Here is a 19,161-nt window from a genome sequence, read left to right on the forward strand (position 1 = left end):
TATATATTACTACCAAATGTTTTTATTGCATATGATGACACTTAATCCCAAGATCATGATTCATTATATTTTCAATTTCATGAGACTTGATGAGATTTTGAGTTATATTGCAAAGAAAAAGGGAAATTTCACGCATTCGACCACCAAATCAGTGACATAAATCTAACTTTAACAGCCATTCCATTTAAATCGCTGCTCATGCTCGCTGCTGATGGAGAAGCGTTTGGAACAGATGCTGTCGTACTCTCAGAAATATGAATAAACTTCATTGGTATTCCCAACTCTCTGCTTGCCACCTGGTTTTGAAGCAAAAATAAACTTACAAATAAAATAAATAAATATATATAATTGCAAATTACTCAGAAAAGTTCGAGTTATCTCATGGAAAATATCATTATACAAAAATACAGAATAGAATGCTACATCAGAAACTTTCCAGAATCTAGTTTATAAGATCCTAGTTGCAATAATCATAATATTTGCAAATCGTTAGCTGTATACTATTTTTTATTGCAACACAATATACCTGCATCATTTTTGTGTGCAACCCTTGACCCATTTCAACTCCTCCATGAGACAACAACACTGTACCATCAGAGTAGATCAATACAAGAGCGCCACCCTGCTCCAAAAAAGTTACGCCGTATCCAACGGAATATTTGGACGGTACACATGCGATGCCTCTTTTCTTCCATCTGCAGCCGCATAATATGACATATGTTATCATTAGATTTATATTTCATAAAACTCCAATTACAATGATCTGAGTTTGATAATTTAATCACTGACTTAGTTGCTGGGGTTTAGTTAAACTATATTGCCAAGCAGGAATGAACCATCATATTTTGGATCCTGCTCAAACTGTAGCATATTACAAAGTAATTTACCTATTATTTTTGTTGTATTCCTCAGCAGTTCTACGTGCTTCGATAAAATTCGATCTTTCCATGCATTCATCCCAACATCGCTTTGCTTGGAAGTTCTCCAGCACGAGTCCATGCAATATCTTATCACCATTTTTGTACATGTTCAATTCACGAATCTTAAAATTGTGTGAATTGTAGTAAAAAATTGTAGCTTTATTTACTGTTTATTTCTTGTCCTACCTCTTCTGGGCTTTTATTCAAAGTATCAGCAACGCGTGTAATCCAATCTTCAACAATTATCATAGATTGTGGAGCTCCAAATCCTCGGAATGCGGTGTTTGATGCTATATTTGTTTTGCAAATGCGCCCAATTACTTCCATATGCGGTATACTGAAAGCACAAAAAGATTTTTTTATCATCATTTTCCCAAAGAACATAGTAGAACAGCACTTGCATAATATTAGGCTTTGACATTAAAATCGAAGAAACACTGACTTTTCAAATCTACTACCAAGACACGATTTTCACAACTAGCCTTCCCCCCGTTTGCATCGTATTTGCGTACATATTTGGGTGCTCTCGAAGTATTTGTACCAAGATGGCGCACAACCTGAACATAGTATTGTACCAGGTTAGGGTTGTTCAGGTTGTGCATCATCTTTTGGTACGAATCCTTCCGGATTGTACATGTTTCATAAGCGGTCAAGTTATTTCAATCTCAAAGTATTAAAATTCATTCTCACTTGTAGCAATTGTCTGCATGGGTGGTTGCCCTCAACATAATTTCGAAGGATAGATCAGCAGTATTTCCTCCATTACTGTACAGCTCCACGCGTAATGCCATTATACGACCTTCATTAGTAAATCCAACCTAGAAATAAAAAAATTTCACGGATGCATTCTATATTTTGGGCACATAGTCTAGATACAGCTTCTCAACCAGTGGGACATGGCTCACTGCTGGGCCATAGAAACATTTCCAGGTGGGCCACAAACCTATTGAAAATTGCAAGTTTTATTGATAAATTTAGTTTCATTTGTGTCCCTTTAGTTGAATTTTGGGTGCTCCCGAAGTATGCGAACCAAGATGGCGGACATCGGAACGTAACATGGGTAACAGGTTAGGGTTAGGCGATATTTTTTTTCCAATTTTCCTTATTTTGGTCCTATTATCAGTTCGAAGACTAGCCAAGAGCCTCCCGTAGTATTTATACCTAAAATTATGGCCTAACCCTAACCTACTACACATATTACATTCCGATGTCCGCCATCTTGGTTCGCATACTTCGGGAGCCCCGAATTTTGATTGCAGTAGAATTAAATGATGCTGCTGTTCTTTGTTGCTGAGTGGTAATTTTCATTCTAATTATTAAAGTGAAAGTGTCTATATTGCAGTAATCATTGGTTTTTTTTGTAGTTTCATTCTGGCGTGGAAATTCAATGGGTCACAGAAATTTTTGTGAAACAAAAATGGGCAACGACAGAAAAAGGTTAAAAACCACTGGTCTAGAATGATTACCTTGTATCGTCCCAAATAAGGATGTCTTCCTCCAGTGATTTGCATATCCTGCTGTCTTGTCAAAATACATCGAACTGGTCTTCCTAGTCTGAAATATGCAAAATAGATCACGGGGGTTTAGTTATAATATGGAATCAGAACTTAAATTGACTCAAGAAAATACTTTACCGCTTCATCACAAATTATAATGTATTAGTTTACTCACTTTCGTGCTGCCGTAACAGCTGGGTTTGACACAACATGGAATCTACTTTGCTTTCCACCAAAACCCCCACCAAGACGTTTTGTTCTGACTGTTACTTTGTTTCTGTCTACTCCAAGGCACATCGCCGCCTATCAAATAGATGATTAATGTTATTTCGATACTTAGCAAGGTTGTATATTTTTCTATTAGGGTTATGTACAAGATAAAATGAAGTGAATAAAGCCCTCAACCCACGATTTTATGCCTACGGTAGTTGTACTAATTAAATCTTGCTATCCGTTTAGAGTTCTCACCATTTTCTGAAGTTCGTTCATATCTTGACATGAGCTCAAAACTTCCATTTCCCCATCTTCACCTTTTGGGATTGCAATACAAGCTTGCGTCTCTAGATAAAAATGCTCTTGTCCACCAACCCTGTAGAAAATGAAACATGTCAATGATGTCACCCATCGCTGACTAATTTTATTGGACTTTCTTGAACTTTCAGCAAATCCGGTAAAGCAGTAAAATACACTATTTACTATTGGTGAGACGGATGCAATAATTTTATATTTACCTTAAATCAGCCTCGATAATTTTATCACAAAGCCTAAAACCATCATCAACATTTCCTTTCACAAGTCTAGTTGAGGATTCGTAGAATGAGTTGTGTGATATGGCTTCCTGGAACAGTCGGAAGTCATAATTTTTATCTCCCATAATTCTCAAAACTGTAGCAAATATTTTCATACTTGATGTATAAATCGTAACTAGATTTACTAAAAGAATTTAAACTTAATGTAACCATAGATGCCGATGATGACGAACTTGTAGCATGAATCAAGCAGTCTTCCACATTATCTCAAGCAGATTGAGACAAATAATTAAAAAAAGCTTGATAGAAACTATTAAAGACAATGCTCAAAAACTGAATCTCAATCTCACCTCGATAGTAATGATTTTTGGTTGTATATCTTCGTAAGTCACTTTTACCAAAGAGCTTGCTTTTATTGCGTGTGCTTGAGTGTCAGCTGCTACGGCCCCAATGACATGACCAATGCATGTTACCTTCATTATTTATAAAAAATTCATTAATATCATTCTATGCTTGTTTTTTATGTTAGATATTTATACGCAATTTAAATTATATTCTTATATAATGATAGTTTACCGTACGTTTTTTTAGATTTTCTTTAACATTGACCGGTTTTGTGCTTTTAGTTTTCTATGTGAGTTTTTGCTAATGTTTCTAAAATTTAGGTATGTCTTAGTTTAACTGCAATAGTTGAAAAACGGCCCCGAATAAGACTGAGGTAAAATCGGTGGCAGTAATTTGTAAAAGGAGCTGTTTGATTACTCTGGAACAATGTGATGTTTTTCGAAATATAAATGAATCGACACTAACACGTAAAAACATTCCTAAAATGGAGAAAAATTGTAATAGTAATGCGCGGAAAATCTTTTTCTTGTATGGTTGAACATGAATCAATCATAGCTATAGAAGTGGTGTAGGATTTAAGTATTTATTTACCTTGCCGTCAGCAAAAACTTCACCAAATTCATGCATGTCATTTTCCCCAATGACGTCACCTCTGTCGATATAGTCCACAACACCAAGAGATTTAAGAGCCAGGTTTGAGTCAACACTCGTTATTCGTGCATGCGCTCGAGTGCTGCACACTAACGCAAGATGGACTTCCCCTTATAATATATATGTATGATGTGGTTAATTGAAAAACAGTGGCCGATGGAATGTATGTAAAAGCGCGTATTTTTACGTTGACGAAATTTGATGCAAAATAAGAAAACATACTCTCTTCACAACTTTCTGAACCTAGCTTTTATTGTATGAGTTTGAAACATACAAGAATATTCCACAATGTATGTGTATGCAAAATTTACAGGTGAGTGCAAGAAAACATTTCAATGAAACCCCATATACAAACATTGGCACAAAGTTCTATTCCAGCAACGAATATGGCAATTCAACGTACCTTGGTGTAGTGGAATGTCGTCAATGTATACTGCTTCTCCTGTAGTATGCTTTATCCCAGACACATGCATACGAGATTTTCCAATTGTATCATAATTTGGTTGTTCTGTATACGTCTTCAAGTACAGTGAGTATAAAATTAAGCGCGAGACTATTTTTTTGAAGAATATTGTAATCAAATCAATTTATTACGGTACCTCTTGCCAAGTCTGAGTGGCAGTAAATGATTCTGTTTCAGTTGACATAGGCTGTAGTACGTCAAGATCTGTCTTGGTTTTTTCTACCTATTAAAAAGGGGTCATCCTTTTGATATTTGAAGCTAGATTTGTATTCGATATCATTAGTTGCACTCAAAAAATGACATAAACGGTTGAGTGAAAGATATATATAAAAAAAATTATGCATTGCGCAATCATGTTGTGAATGCTAATTATAAGACGAAAACCCTAATACATTCTGGTTTATGAGATAATTGAAATATTTTTTAGACATTGAATGATTATGGAAATCATCGTAATTTCGCATATATACATTTTTTTATAATTGTGAAGGCCTCAAATTATTTCTGATTACAGTCTCGCGGATCATATTCAGCAGATTATTATTCATCCTTTTGAAATTTGAAGCTAGATTTGTATTCGATATCATTAGATGATTTAAAATTAACCAATTCCAATGCCCCCGGAAGGAGCAGGAAGATTTTCATACGTTCGATTTGAACATATAAGCAAGAGCTAATTTAAATCATGGAAAATAGAAACAAATTGAATTTCGATGTCTTAGCATGGCGCCAATAATTTCCACAAGTTGTATTACATAAATTACTTTTCTATTATTATCATATACCTGTTGTATTTCCCTGTCTATTAAACTTTTCCCCACATGATGAAAAAACTTGAAAAAGAAGCACGTGACTAAAGTACGTCGATACTGAATCATTCCTCCTGGAGCATCAAGTGGTAATTTCATTTCTTCACTCAGCCAACAACAAATATCTTCAAGTAAACTTTTGTCCCATTTTCTGTAACATGTGAAAGTGCTAAAATTATATTATTTCTCACTGGAACCTGATGTCTTGTGTAATTGCTGTAGGAAAAGTTCCCTCATTTAGGTTATGGACACTAGGTTGTGTTCTAGAAAAGTCTTTCGCAATATCTATACCAGTAGTCGTGCCAGTCTTGCGATAATTATTTAATTTTATTTAAGCTCAGTAGATTCATATTCGGTTAAATAAAATGGTTTCTTATTTAAAATTCAAGAATGATAATTATTTGTATGCATTATTCCTATAGACTATGCCTTATAACACAGGGGTCCCAAATATATTTTACTGAGCCAACTTTACTGTCTATTCCGACCAATAATCTGGCATCCGTGAGTTCTCTCGCAGGTCGCTTTTTGGACACGTAGTGGACATAACGATCGTTTCAATATTATGTTGTTGTTGTTGTTGTTCTTGTTCTTGTTCTTGTTCTTTGACACGTTTTTAAAAAGTCGCTTTTCTCTTCGAATACTGGACCAATTGCTTTGAAATTTTCAGTGGTTAAAGATTAATTTTTTCGCTAGAAGGCTATTACTTTTGTTTATTCTTAAATTTTATATGAATCTTATGAGATATGATATTTCATACAAAATTTCGCGGTATTTATTTTTACTCATGGGAACACTGTTTTACACTTATTTCAAGCGGTTTCGCGATCGATTGTCTTGCTCAGTACTACAGCTACTGTAGGTCGGTACTGGTAAGTTGCCATACAGGTACCGTAACGCAGTGAAATTGACTTATTCCTTCCGCGGTATTACTAATGCTGCAATGCAAGTTTTATAGCCTATCGTATGCGGAACGGAATATCAGACCTACAGGTTCGGTACCGGTACTGGTAGCTCAGTACGTAAGTACGATACTGGTACTGGTGCCGGTACCGGTGTCTTACCACAATGAAATTACCGTAACTTATTCTTTCACGGTCCTACCAGTGCAGTAATGCAAGCGTTGTAGCACTTGTAGCCTACTATATTTGTTTATTTTGATGAGAGTCTACTGGAAACAACATAAAATTTGAAAGGGAAGAATTGTTCTGTGATCAATTATCTGTCCTAAAGTGTAAACAACATAAAATTTGCAAGGGAACAACTGTTCTGTGATCAATTACCGTATATGGCCTACAGTGTACAGGTAAGATGCTGGCTGACTGCTAACCGGTACTGGTAGCTCAGTACGTAAGTACGATACTGGTACTGGTGCCGGTACCGGTGTCTTACCACAATGAAATTACCGTAACTTATTCTTTCACGGTCCTACCAGTGCAGTAATGCAAGCGTTGTAGCACTTGTAGCCTACTATATTTGTTTATTTTGATGAGAGTCTACTGGAAACAACATAAAATTTGAAAGGGAAGAATTGTTCTGTGATCAATTATCTGTCCTAAAGTGTAAACAACATAAAATTTGCAAGGGAACAACTGTTCTGTGATCAATTACCGTATATGGCCTACAGTGTACAGGTAAGATGCTGCCTGACTGCTAACTCAGTACCGCTTGACACGTTTTTAAAAAGTCACTTTTCTCTTCGAATACTGGACCAATTGCTTTGAAATTTTTAGTGGTTAAAGATAAAAATTTTCTCCAGAAGGCAATTACTTTTTTTTTCGCTATGACGTCATCAAAATTATGTGACTCTGCGTGTCCATATATTTGAGCATAGCTCTCTTGTTTCTTCTCTATATTTTAGTGAGCGCGCCGCTGTCATTGAGCTCTGGAATTTTGTTATTTGTAAGTTCTACTTTTCATGTTTTGTTTTTATCTATTTAGTTAATATTTGGAGTGATAGTCATATAAATGGATTAAATTGTGCGTAACTGCGGGAATAAACTGGCTCACTATTGTCTATTACTGAACTAAAGTCAATACAACAAACTAGGTTAATGGTCTGTTTGGATGGTCTGTTCAAGTATTTCTGATGTTACCGTACATTGAATCACAAAATATCACTCCATATTCACAGTTGGGCAATAGCACCAGAGATTGCCCACAGGCCACTACTGCTCTTGAAATCGTACAGACCTGCAGACTGGCTATACGGAGGCCCAATGTGTGCTCTACGGTGAAAGCAGTTTGGGTGGCGATAGGGACCATACAATCATACCCACTCTTAACTAAGAATAGTATATAGTACTGCAACCTTCCAGAAGCCTTTGACATTGTCTGGATGGGCATTTTCGTGACAGCTGACATCCCTCCGTAGGCCATTGATAATTTCTTAACTACTGCGGTTCCTGGTTGAAACGCAACATACATGCCAGCATTGACAATAGCAATATCGTCTTCTTTTCTTCTAGATTGTTTGTACGCTTTCATGATGTCATTCTGAATAGGATATAAGTAAAAAACAACATTTAATTGTAAAAATTTATAACATAAAATATTTGCAGAAATTTTGGACTTTTAAAGATAAAAGCGAAATTTGTACTCCTTAATATTAAAAAATTCACTAATGTCCAACCTCATCTAGAAATGGTACAGTGACAGAAACTAGAATTTCATCGCTTTTGGTGTTTGTTCTTCTATACCCAGTGAGGAAAGTTTCATCCATTTGAATTTCTCTCAAACCAGAACTTGATGAAGCAAAAGTTAGTTTTGCTCCAACCGCAAGTAAAATGGGATTGAGATCCGATATTGGACTTGCTGTCATGATGTTTCCACCAATGCACTAAAAATAGCAATGACAGTGAAATGGTTATATCGAAATATTTACACTTCGTAAGGTTTTCTCGTCTAACACTCCAGTGTTGTTTTGAGATCCCCTTTCTTTCAGTTTGTTGAAACGGAAGCCATATATACGAAAGATCGAAGAGACCACACAAGAACTTTCTTCGATTTTTAGGTGAAAAATTGTTTGTTAAATTAATAGCTTATTAAACTATATCAGGGCTTCCCAAACTTTTATCGCTGTGGACCCTTAAATTTTTATTCAATTTTGTATGGACCCTCAAGTGTTTATTTAAAATATCCAAGTTTACTTGCTGCTCGTCCTAATCACTTGCTGCTTGTCCAATGGAACTGAGCTAATCGTTTGGTTCGGGTTTGCATATTCACTTTGATTCCAATTTAAATGTTCTATGCTCAAAGCATTTTATTATTATAACTATGATAGGTTTATTCAATTATTTTGTAATTTTCCTTTTCAAATCAGAACCCTAAAACACCTTGCATATATTGGGCGGGTACTGCCGACTGGTTTTCTAGTACCGGTACCCAATTTTTTTTCAAATAAATTCAAGTTTTTAATTCTCTAACAAAATTTATTGTTAAAAAGACTAACAGAAGTTTTAGTGAGAATCTTGTGGTGGTGGCTTTGTTATTCACAAGCAATGAGATCTAATGTAACACTTATCCAAGCACTAATCTAACAGGTCTTTCATTTATCCAACAACATATGAAAAGTGCAACAACTTTAATGAAATGTACTCATTTAAATAATATTAGCACTTTTTGTCTGTGGACCCTTCGAAATCGCGCTGTTGACCACTGGGTGTTCACTTGGACCACGTTGGGAAGCCTTGAACTATAACAACAAGAATTAAAATTCGACCTCACCAAGATCTATATTCAGTTATACATCTCAAAATACAAAAATTATTCTAACCGCCACATTTCGAATTTGACTCCCCGCGAATAACTCCAACATTTCAAGCACTGAACCGCAGGCTTGACATTGCTTTTCATTTCTTTTCTTGGTTATAGCTTTAAGGAATTGCTCGACGTCGGTTAGACTACATGCTGCACCAATTGAAACACCTGTAATGTTTATAGTATGATAAATTTATCTAAATAGGCATCGATTTAGAACTTTGTGGATTCACTGTAACGGGAGTTTGATATACTCTCGATTTAGCACCGCTACTTATCTTGCACCTCGAACGCAGGTTCGAATACCGTGAGAGTGATTATGTACTAATGGATGGCTGCACTTGCAATTGCGGGGTTATTTAATATGTCATTGTTCCTTTCTTCAATCATTGTGAGCATGCAGAATATTTTACTTGTTAGTCGATTGGCATCGGACAGAGCATGAAAAACTCTATATTAGCTCTGAAACGCCTGAATTTGAGTTTAACTCGCCCAGATCAGGAATCAGAATGGAAGTTTGAATTGGAATTCTTCGTATTTGGTAATCGGAAATTCAGATTTCTAATTGGGTTAAAATAATAAATTTCCAGTAGATACTAACAAAGCGTTTTAACATGAATAAGCATTATCCATGGACAATTAAGGGAGACTTGCGTAGCTTAAAAAGTTTTTGTGGTCAAAATTTGGTTTTCTTAGAGTTAGCATCTAGAGTCGAAATTTTCTTCAACCTGAAACGGTTAAGACTAATGATTTCATGCAATGTAGACAGTTTGAGCTTGTAACTCGCGGTTTGGGTTGAAGCTCCTAATTAAGGCAGGCACACGCAGCCTCATTTATTTGTGAACCAAAATCTCGGATATTTTATCGTCTTTTTCGGACGCTAATTTTAATACTGAAGATCGGAACGTGTCCAGAAAACCACGCGTATAGCAACTTCATTCTAAACTTACTAAAATCAGCACATACATATTGCAATGTTATCAAATTAATCTGCACGTATACCTTCTTCGCTTTCCGTCATGTTGTTCAATTCTTTTACATTTATCGGCGATATAAGATGAGTATAAGTTCGTCCTTTGATATGCATTTCAATTCCAACTTCCGTATTTCCAACAACAATTCTGGCTTCGGGATGTTGCTTTTTTAGTGTCAAACTTTCTCGTAAACTTGTTGGCTGATGCCATGTAACGTTGTTTCCAACAAACTTCAATGATCTGGGTGTATCACTGTTTAGTTTGCCAGACATCTAAAAGATATTTCGTTATGATGAGTAATTGAGATATATATACAAATAAAATGTTATATATATTAAACTTTACCATGAGTTCAGGAGGAAATATTGGCTCTTGCGAATCGTCGTACAAGTCCCATTTTACGCCATCGTGCTCTGTCAAGCAGTAAAAAAGTAAAAGTGTTGACATGAAACCTTGAAAGTTTTGTTCAAGGAGAGTCTACGACTTTGTTAATTAAAAATATTTATCCACAGTGCCAATTACTCCAATTTTTTGGACTGTTTCAAACTTTTGATGAATATTAAATATAGAGATGTATCATCACATATTTGTGTCAACCTCTTCAACATTTTAAAACGCGATCACTGGTAGATTTTACTCGGTTATAAATAACATACCTCCGTTTTTTTGATCTTTGGCCATGTCAATTTTGTTGGATTTGCAGCAATTCTTACCCATTGTACAGGTGAAAGTTTCGAAAGCTGAAACAATTTTCATGATACACTTATTATATTATTTGGTTGATTAGTAGTATTGAAAATTTGTTGTTGCTTTTTAGTGACAACATTTCTTCTAGACTTGTTGGCAGATGCCATGTAACGATGCTTCCAATAAACTACAATGATCCTTGTCTACTGCCGCTTATTTAGCCAGCACCTGTCACTTTTGCCACATGTGGCCCGCGGAAGAGTATCGAGTTGCCCTCGCTGTATTTTTCGAAATTGAATTTAAAAAAAATTGAAAAAACTTCTATTTTTGTATGTGTATGTAATGTAGTATACAAAGATGTGATACAAACGATTTGTTTATTTTTCTGACATGCGATACATAAATGTGCCATAGTCGCTTACACACTTGGTCTCTTACCACTCGACGTTATCTGATCTGTGAGACAATCTTCTTCTATTTTATCACTTGGTCCCTCGTTCAAATGTAGTACTAATCAAATATTACTTGATCAAACCTGCAGGGGGAATAAGCATGATTGCCAATGCTGTGTGTTTAGGCGTGGTACGTACATACATAAAATCCCTGATGTTTCGGCAATGAAGCAAAATATTGATGAGTTGACAACTTTGGATTGCTTTGGCGCCTAAAGAACGTACAATTAACAATCTGATTTGAAAAAGAGGTTTAGTCTTGCCATTACTAGAATTTTACAAAAAGTACGTTTTTAAAAAAAATTTCAGAGGATTCACAGAATGGCAGTTTTCATGACCTCATTATTTGGCAGCACTTACTTGTGCGAGCAAGTTTTTTCACAGATGAACTATGTCAAATCGCCCCGGAGATCACTAATTTCTGACAATCATATGAATAATTAGCTTCGCATTGCCACATCGTCCATCTCAACGAATATTGACAAACTTGTTAGCGAAAAGCAGTGCCAAACTTCACACCGAAATATGTACGTGTAGAAAAAACTACTTTGACTTTACTGTATGTTCTTTTTTTTATTGTTCTTATATTTGTGAAAGTTCGGTGTGAGAGTTTTGTTTGTTTCTTCATTAACCTGTAGTCAGTGTAGCAAAACTAGGACATAACTGCTATGTTAAGTGGCCCGCGCAATTGTTAGTAAATCACATGTGGCCCTTCTGCCAAAAAGGTGGGACGACCCTGGTGTAGAGTTGCTACTTTCAATAATTAACCAAGACGATATCTGGGATGTTCTGCAATAACAACCACAGTACAACTAATCGAACTGGTGAGCATGGCGAATCTGATCGGCAGTGTGGTATATGGACCATTTTATAATGTCAAAAAATGCTTCCAAGTTTAAGAAGTTACAGTTAATTTTATTGTTGACGTTATTACACCAATTACCTCGAATGCGTGGATGGTAATTTCGTAATTTGTCTGAATAATCGCTTTGTTCTGCAGCAATCCGAGGTCTTGCCGATCCCCATGTTCAAGTATTTGGTCATTTGCTGTCGAAATTGTACACTGATCATGTTTGTGTCGAGCAGTTTTATGGAAATAGCTGACATAAACATTTAAAATGGATTTCAATCATTGACTAGTTTGTTGAGCATTATTGCTCACTAACTTGCGTGCAGCCGTATTTGTTTTACAATCACCTTTAAACATTTCCTAACATACCCCGATACTATTGTCAATAATAGCTGATATCATATAAAAAGGAATTAATTGTATAGCCAAGACATACGTATCTATTTGCAATGGTTGGGCATGTGTATTTATGTATGTGTGGCCAGCCTTGAAATTTGTGGTTGTATGTTAGAAAAAGCCAGTCTCATGCCAACTTATACTTTCAATCTGTTTCTTTTCTCGTATTTTATAAGTCCGAATTTAGTATACTCATCCAAATATTTTTCTACATGGCAGAGCAAATTGCGCGAAGAACTTATGTTACTTACTTTCTGTAATGATTCTTAAAACCTACGCATTGTACATAGTGTTTATTAATTAATTGATATGTAACAAATCAACCTGAATCATCTTGCTTACTGATTGAATTCGCAAAGAAAATATCATCAACGGTAAATCTAAGGTGAGAGTCGAGTGGTAAAGCATGGCCTGGCTACACCTATGCCACTAATAGTTTGTTTGCGAGCCCCAATTGCCCGAGGACGGCAGTTTGTCGACCTATAACTTGCTACATCAGTCGAACTACGGTTTCTCGTCATCTGAGAGGTTTTGAAATAATTCAACGAATGAACCTTAACCTTTTCATCTGTAGGTCTATCGCTCAACGAGTGATGATGATTTATAGACTTACATGAATATACGCTCGTTTGTATTTCTATCGGTGGCAACGGCTAACCGGTTAACCATTCAAGCCCAGCGGTTAACGTTTAAATGGGGAATTGATGTTCACTAGGTGTCTGTACATGATCAAAAGAACCACTTTTTAGTCAACGGTCAAAATTGGGTACTCCCCGTAGTGTGTGTACCAGGTTAGGGTTAGGCCATAATTTTATTCCAATTTTCCTTTGTTTAGTTTTATTGCGAGTTTGGGAATTGTCTGTGTTAGCCAAGGGAATATACCCCATGCCCATAGGTTTCAGTTTCTTAACACAACTTGATGTAGAGTCGGTGAACAAAATTAGTTACCTTCATATTGGTACTCAAATTTCTGTATCGCCCAAAATTGTTTATAACGCATGGTTAATCGTTTAAAAACAAACGGTTCACTGCTGAAGATATAAATGTGCAAATTGATAAAATAACATCCGCTTAAAAATTAATTTGCGAAATGATCCTTTATCGGGCGAATGAGGAAATGACAGCCAAATGTCAAAATTGTCTGAAAGTAGGGCAAAACTAATTGAATCTCAGAAATCAGCCAATCTACAACAGGTAAGCGGTTCCGATTGGTGCGTAAATGACAATCAAAACCCACAATGCCGATAAGTGGTGTCCCGATATCTCTCGCGTTTCTTTTGCACAAAAAACAAGATCTCCTCACGCCTGGCGGCATGTTATTAACCATTTTATGCATTCGATTATACCATTGGAGAGAAATGTTCAGTTTAAATAAAATAAATATTGATTTTGGACGGCTCTATTTGTAAACGGTCACCATCTGACAACAGCAAACCGATTAACCATCCCCAGTACTCTTAGATTATAAGTTGCTGACATTTCTCAATCATTGCAATTTGTACATATTGTTGAAAAAGACAGTTGTTATATTGTTAAAAGACATTTACCTGTTATTGTATTCTGATATTCTGTTAAAAAAGTCAGCCAATAAAATGTCGAATAACATTTTACGGTTATTGTATTTTGTAAATACCAGCCGTTAAATTGTTGAATAGAATTTTACCATCATTGTATTTTAAAATACTGTTGAAAATTAGCCTTTAAATTGTTGAATGACATTTCACCGTTATTGCATTTTAAAATACTGTTAAATATCCTAGAGAAACGTTTTACAGATGTACACAAAATCAATTCAGTTAGCCATGTAACACTTGTTTTTTTTTCGCGCATTTTCTCTGTTTTTGTACTGTATGTCTTTCACATGTGTATATCTATAACCAACACATCTTACCTTGTAAAATGGGCCTATATCCAGTACATCTGCACAAGTTACCCTGCAAACAACTCTCGATGTCAGATGAAGTGGGGATCTGTTTATTACGCAATAATGCGTACATCGACATGACAATGCCAGGAGTACAAAATCCACATTGCGATCCGTGAAAACTCGCCAATCTTTCTTGAATTTCGTGCAGTTTAGTTTTCGTGCTTCCGATTCCTTCTACTGTAGTTACTGCACACCCATGTACAGAAATGAGTGGAGCAAGACATGCATTAACTGAAAAATGCCTAAATGAATAGAAAAAATATCATGACAAATTTTCCGTAACAACACAAACCACCTTTTGAAAAATATACGAAGCAAGTTTTTGTTTGAATAGCCATGTTATTTCGTATTTTTATCGTTTTGAAATTCTTCAAAATTTCCATGCTTCAATATACGATTATAGGCTATCTTATGCTAGTTACAAGTCCAAACAACCATTCGCTTTTTATATTTTGTTTATTTAAAAACAAAAGGCCTTATCCCTCTCCCCGTTCGAAATATGATTCAAATACGACGGATGTGTAAACCTCAAGCTTAACCAAATGTATTTAGCTGAAAACTTGATGATCGAAGGATCGTTATACCTGCAGACTTTTGGATAAGGAGCGGCCATAATGATCAATTCGCTAAATCGTTGTTGTTAATCCTGTTATTTGGGGCGACTTTTATAGTGGAAAAGAAGGCTCGGAACAAACGGTTTAGAATTTTATAAAACCGATATGTATTTAATTTTGTAAGCGAGTTAATAATTCGTGTTTCTGATATTTACTAACTTGGAGGTAAAAAATTAAATACAGTGGAATAAATGAATTTGTCCAAATTTAACAACTGTAGTTTAGTGCTACCACATTTTGTCTTGCCTTGAGTTTCATAATGTACTATCTTATTTACTTGAGGGATAAACGTACGTATTTTGCCCGTAACTGCCCAATTTAAAATGTCATTCATAATAATATAATATACATAAAAGTGAATGGCATCAATTATGACATCATAATGTATTATTTCTGACGTCATTGCGTTGCCTACGGCCTCTCATCGCCCAAATACGACCCTGTCTGAAACGTTCATCATTATAGTAAGCCTATATAATAGCATCAGATAATTACTAGAAAAACTGAATATAAAATTTCTAGGCCCGAGTTTATTAGAATTCCACCCCTTTACAAATCATATGATTTTATTTTAAAAAAATGTAGAAATGTAGAAAAATGTAGTATCCAGGACAAAGGAAAGCTAACAAAGTCGAAAATATTACCTACCTTGGTTTTCCCCTTGCGCTTTCCCACTTGGATATCATGACAGTACACGCGCCACAACCCCCTTCTCCACATCCTAGTTTGGAACCGGTGAGACGAACTAGAAATCGTAAAAGATATTTGAAATGTTACATTTGAGAAAGGATATGTATTGATATTTAAAAAATATAAAATCCCCGCTAATCTGCACAATTATGATTGTTGATACCCAGTAAAATCGAAAAACTAGTCGTGCCAACATTACATTTATACAGTAGTGGGATTCAGCCGGTTCGCACCGGTTCTATAGAACCGTCTCATAGAATTTTATAAGTTCAGCGAACCGGTTAGCATTACCGGTTACTGTCAATGACTTTTTGTAACAGAACCGGGTGAAAAATATGACTTTTGTGATGGAACCGGCTGACAAAAAAAATGTTACATATATAGAAATTCATGGCTCTGACAGAAAAGGATTATGGAAGTATATTCGAAAAAACTTATGGTTTCATTCTTAAAATTATTAGCTTGTTTTTAGTTGCTAAAAATGTTTATATAAAAATTAATATACTTCTTTCGTAAACGACCGTGGATCATATTGTTTTTACTTTTCTTGTTCGAAAAACATGTCGTACATGCTTGAATAACATATGCATATAAATTGTAAACACCATTTCACTTACGATCATTTCTCAAGTAAGTAAGTAACGTTGTTTCTGGATCCACATTATTTTCCACGACCTGAAATTTGTAAATAGTTATGCAAATGAAAAGTTTTGTAAACTAGTTGAATTCGCCTCTATAACAAGAAACACAAGTGCTTTTAACTCATGACAGTCTCGTACTCTGGCAATGCCAGTAATTGCATCATGCCACTAAACTTCTACGAAACACTTCTATAACTATTCAGAAAATTCTTACGAATGATGAACTTAAAAAAACTTCAATCAAAAATGCATTATTGGTAAAATAAACCGATCTAATAGCGTTGAATGTTGGTTATTTATGCAAAATAGTTTGTTAATATACTATTAGATCTGGAACTTTGTCCATGTCTAACTGAATTTATTTTTTTACTAATTAAAGCTTCTTTTTATATAAAGAAAAACTTGAGGAAGAAAGCGAAAAGTCAGCCGGAAAGTAAGTAAGACCAGTCTCGGCTAGGTATGTGATGAGATATTCACGTAATCGTCTCATGCTAGGTCTTGAAACATGTATAAAAGTATAAACAACTATAAACATTACATAGTCTTTTTGTCTTATCTGAACTACCATTTTTTTTTATATTATGATGAGACAAGTGATTGAAATGGGTTCTTGAATTTATTTTATCGATACATCAATTTTGAAGTGTTGAAATTGTGCATATTGATCGCATATCAGGATATTTTACAATAAAATGAAAAAACTATTATTAAAAATTTCACCTTTTTTCCGTTTACATAAAAACTAAGTACATCTGATTTGACTGTCGACTGCATTACTTCAGATAAAATAATGATTCTGAAATTAACCTTAAAAAATTAAACTAAAACATTATTCTACACTTCGGAATATTTCTTCAAGTGTCTAAAAAGCATATCTCTGCCTATTTAAAAGTCTAAATAAATTGTAATCTAATTTTTATTTGGCCCTACTTAGTTGTAAAAACGTTCCCAGGGTAACAGTAATAAATTAATTTCATTGTGTCTTCTAGGACTCTTGCCCGAAACTCATGAATATTCTTGTATTTCTGAATGCCACAGAAATATAAAATTGAACTCACGTAATATTTAACATTTATGTTCGTTTAAACTGTGTTGGTTCTGTTTTAGTAAGTCACCTATTTTCAATGCAAGTATTTTTTTGATCTCCGCTCTAGGAGACCCTTATTGGCAGTAGGCCTTTAAGTCTGTCTGTCTGTATGTCGTGCTGTAGCGTCTAAACGGCTAGACAGTTCTGAATGGAATTTATCAAGTGGGTTATCCTAACACTCTAGTATTGTGCGTTTTAGTGAAAATCCGGATTAGTGTTTCCTATCCATGGCAGCAGCAAAAATATGCGCCGATTTTTGGAAAACTTTACTCTTACTTTTCGCCAATTTATCGTAAACCAACACGAAAATAAAATTCCAGGAACGCTACCCCCTGCGGAATAATTTTTCCTGCGGAACATTATTTCGATTATTAGCTTCAGTATACCACTCACGCGTGAACGTCCACGTAACGAACTCAAAATTGAACTGATAGTTTCGGTGACCCACTCACCTAACAACGCTGCCGTTTTACATGCACAGGTTTTCTGGATCAGTGCTTCTTAACCTTTTTTATATGCGGCCCACTTTCACGAAGAGCGCTGCGCCTTTTTACGTGTAGTGTATATAATGACGATTAAATATAATCGGCACTCTGATTGTTTGTTATCTTCTGTGCAGGCGTGCGCCGCATAATATGTTTTCAACAATTTAGCGCCGTTGCGTGATGGGCATTGCCGCCATTTCCTTGCAAGACTTCTTATTTACGCATTTCATTTTTATTACGTTAATAAAGTGAAAATTATGGGAAGCCGCCATTGTAAAGCTACCCGAAAATAACTTGTAATTTTTTCCACGCTATGGCAAATAATTTTGGTCATGATAGTTAAAAGTATCGACTTTTATTTGGATAATTTTCTGTTGCGTAAAATGTTCAAATCCATGACCGATACCAGCTTTTAAAATGCCCTGCCGTATATTAATTCAATTTTGTTTAACCTAACTCATGGATTATGAAAAAATAGAAGCAAAATGTGGGGTTAACAAGACTGTCCGATTATAATCAATTTTCGTAATACGGAAAAAACTACAATAAAATACCACTGCAATCTGTTGACATAGAATATGTGGTAAACTGCTTGATTATCATCGATTTTTAATTATTATTTTCGTATTCACGGACAAATAAAGGCATTACTATACAGGCGACGCTTCTCGATTACCATGACTTGTTTATTATTTTTATTTTACGTTACTGTTTGTTTCGTATTTTCGCTTGTAAAAAAATAAATTACTGTTTACTGTTCTCTAAAATACCAACATCGTATAAATCAGGGCTTCCTAGACTAGGGGCCGCGAAAAGAATTTTAGGGGCCGCAAAGAGAACACCAATTTTACACAAAGTACCATATATATTGTACTTTTTTCAGACTCTTGATTCGAAATACAATTGTTATACAAATAGTGTAAAACAAAGATTTCAAGATTCCTAGTGAATACATCATCATAATACCGTGTTTTCCCGAAAATAAGACACTGTCTTCAATTTTTTTTCGAAAATACCACTAGGGCTTATTTTTGGAATAGAGAATAATGAGATTTTTTATTATACAAAATATGAATACCGATTTCCGTTTACTTATAAAAGCACGTTTTTATTTAAAATAACTGTTATATATAGACTATTAACCATTTAAAAAAAGTAAAAAATAT

The 19,161-nt window shown here is 35.1% G+C and overlaps 1 pseudogene across 1 annotated transcript in view; it reads right to left on the reverse strand.

Moving 5' to 3' along the window:
- The window catches only part of LOC120342206 (xanthine dehydrogenase/oxidase-like), a 28,071-nt pseudogene extending 10,862 nt beyond the window's left edge, over positions 1–17,209 (reverse strand). Inside the window, exons 1-24 of the transcript XR_013474756.1 lie at positions 17,144–17,209; positions 16,400–16,457; positions 15,741–15,837; positions 14,443–14,720; positions 10,823–10,906; positions 10,512–10,579; positions 10,195–10,438; positions 9,209–9,360; positions 8,066–8,272; positions 7,745–7,929; positions 5,410–5,584; positions 4,761–4,847; positions 4,565–4,679; positions 4,102–4,271; positions 3,516–3,638; positions 3,148–3,254; positions 2,885–3,005; positions 2,592–2,719; positions 2,387–2,474; positions 1,611–1,738; positions 1,107–1,257; positions 888–1,042; positions 527–695; positions 168–296 (exon numbers count right to left, since the gene is read on the reverse strand). The product of XR_013474756.1 is annotated as a xanthine dehydrogenase/oxidase-like (transcript). The remainder of the gene's footprint in view (positions 1–167; positions 297–526; positions 696–887; positions 1,043–1,106; positions 1,258–1,610; positions 1,739–2,386; positions 2,475–2,591; positions 2,720–2,884; positions 3,006–3,147; positions 3,255–3,515; positions 3,639–4,101; positions 4,272–4,564; positions 4,680–4,760; positions 4,848–5,409; positions 5,585–7,744; positions 7,930–8,065; positions 8,273–9,208; positions 9,361–10,194; positions 10,439–10,511; positions 10,580–10,822; positions 10,907–14,442; positions 14,721–15,740; positions 15,838–16,399; positions 16,458–17,143) is intronic.
- Between the last annotated feature and the right edge of the window lie 1,952 nt (positions 17,210–19,161).

Source organism: Styela clava, chromosome 3 (genome assembly GCF_964204865.1).
Source record: "Styela clava chromosome 3, kaStyClav1.hap1.2, whole genome shotgun sequence".
In the NCBI taxonomy this organism is placed as follows: domain Eukaryota; kingdom Metazoa; phylum Chordata; class Ascidiacea; order Stolidobranchia; family Styelidae; genus Styela; species Styela clava.